Raw genomic sequence first — 2,282 nt, 5'->3', positions numbered from 1 at the left:
AAGGGGGATAGGGGGTAAGGGGGTATGCGGGCGTGGTGGGGGTACGAGTATACCTAGAAACCTCGAAAACTCACTTGGGTCACGATATAGGAAGATAACTTAAATCTCGGTAATTAAAATCTCTATCCCGTTCAATGATGTAGTTAGGGTGTTAATTATCGTAGGCGATTAGAGGTCGGGAGACCATAATCATACATCTAACCGTATGATTCAGTGATTCAATAGTTAGTAATACCCATTAAAATGATATTGATTACATGATTCCTATAAATGTCGCAATCCTGGATCTTTCCTTAATCATTATTTGAAACCTTGAAACTGAATCGTGTTAATTATATTTTGTTTTAAGTTAGCAATAGAAAATAAAGAATTCTTGAAATCCGAAATTGCATTTGTGTTGAACTGGAAGTTAGAAGAATTGCTAGTTTCTAATTCGTAAGTTTTTTGTGGTTACGATACCCGACTCTTAAAAAGAGTCACTTTATTACTTGTACGACCACGTGCACTTGCGTGTACGATTTGGATGCAACAAGTTTTTGGCGCCGCTACCGGGGACATAAGAATTAGGAAATATTTGATTTTTTCTGATTTTTTATGTAAAACGCAAGTGTTGACAACTTAATATTAGCATTTCATTGTTGCAGGTTGATGTGAAACTCCAAACTGGACAACGATCAAGAATTATTGTCGCCTCTCTCAGAACCTGAAAGATTCATATACATAAGGCGTAGACAAGCTGAATATCCAATTCCTCTAGTAATTGGTGAACTACCACCTCATGTTACAAAAATAGAGGAAAGAGAGAAAGAATATGAGACAATATCTGTTGTTGAGATGAAAGTCAGAGATGTGTCAATCCCACGCCCCACCAATATGACGTCTTACATTCAGAAACTTGAAAATGTTGGGAGATCTCAACTAAGGCAGAGCATGATGCAAATTTTGCACACAAATGGGCAATTCACTGGTCTTTCCATGAGGATCCACAGTTCGTATTCAAAACTTCCTCGAGATCAGTAATACCTACACTTCAATTGGAGTGAACAAAGATCACATGAGGCTCACATTATTCCCCTTCTCTCTGCTTGGGGAAGCATAAAAATGGTTGAACTCAGAGCCTGCGAATTTAATCACCACCTGGGACGATCTAGCACAGAAGTTCCTCATTAGGTTTTTTCAATCTGGGAAAATAGCTAAATTGAGGAGTGATATATTGAGTTTCGGGCATAAAGGTGGAGAGAACTTGTATCAAGCTTGGGATAGGTTTAAGTTGTAGCTGTTAAGTTGCCTTCATCATCATCAATCTAATGAGGTGGTAGTCCATTCCTTCATTGAAGGTTTGAAGCCTAACACCAAGATTTTACTTGATGTAGCTGCAGGTGGATAGGCCTTATAGAAGACTTATGCCGAACTATTCACCTTGCTGAATAGAATTTCTCAGGGAAACCCAGAGTGGAATGAAACCTATAATATGAAAAACTATAGGGATGTTGGAAGTAGATGTTGTCACTCATTGACTGCTCATATTTTTGCCATGCAGAATATGATGAACACATATTTTAGCAACATGGCTTTGGGGCAGCAGTCAACTCAAGTCAATGCAGTTCAACAACCACCATCTTGGTGTGAGATCTTTGGAGGAAGTGATCACGGTGCAGAAGGATGGGGTGCAAACCCAGACTCGATTAACTTTGTGGGCAATGCGTAGAGTGGAGGAGGCCAACAAAACTATGGGAATTCATACAACCCAAGTTGGCAAAACCTTCCAAATTTCTCTTGTAGGATAATTAGAATTAGGGCCAAAGACAAAACCAATATAGGCCGCAAGGTAATGCTCATGGGAACCAACCACAGGCACAACGTGAGCAACCAAAGCAACAATTCGGAAACATGAATGTTGAGGATATGTTGAAGAAGATTTTGGCGGATCAAGCTCAATTACCCGCATATGTGAGAAATAGTCAGTTGTCTACTAATAACTTGGAGAAACAATTTAGACAATTTGCTAGTGTATAAATTCACGACCACGAGAAGGGTTGCCTGGGAACACTGACCCAAATCCTAAACAGGTTAATGTAGTGAGTACACACAATAGTTTGCAATTTGAGGAGTTAGATCCTAAGAAAAATAACACTGAAGTTGTAAACAAGAAGAGCGAACCTAGTAAGGGTGAGGTCAAAGAGAATTAAGCAGTTGCACCAGCTGAAAAAGTGCAACCAATGGTGAGAACACCTCCTCTATTCCCTCAGAAGTTCAAGAAACAGATTGAGGACGAATGTTTT

At 39.4% G+C, this 2,282-nt stretch overlaps 1 non-coding gene across 1 annotated transcript; it reads right to left on the bottom strand.

Moving 5' to 3' along the window:
- Positions 1 to 1,195: 1,195 nt before the first annotated feature.
- LOC114074113 lies at positions 1,196 to 1,302 on the bottom strand. Its single transcript, XR_003574595.1, has one exon. It is a non-coding gene; the product is annotated as a small nucleolar RNA R71 (small nucleolar RNA).
- Between the last annotated feature and the right edge of the window lie 980 nt (positions 1,303 to 2,282).

This window comes from Solanum pennellii, chromosome 9, assembly GCF_001406875.1.
Source record: "Solanum pennellii chromosome 9, SPENNV200".
NCBI classification, from domain to species: domain Eukaryota; kingdom Viridiplantae; phylum Streptophyta; class Magnoliopsida; order Solanales; family Solanaceae; genus Solanum; species Solanum pennellii.
Note: the sequence above shows the minus strand (reverse complement) of the source record. Positions and strands in the feature narration are given on the sequence as shown.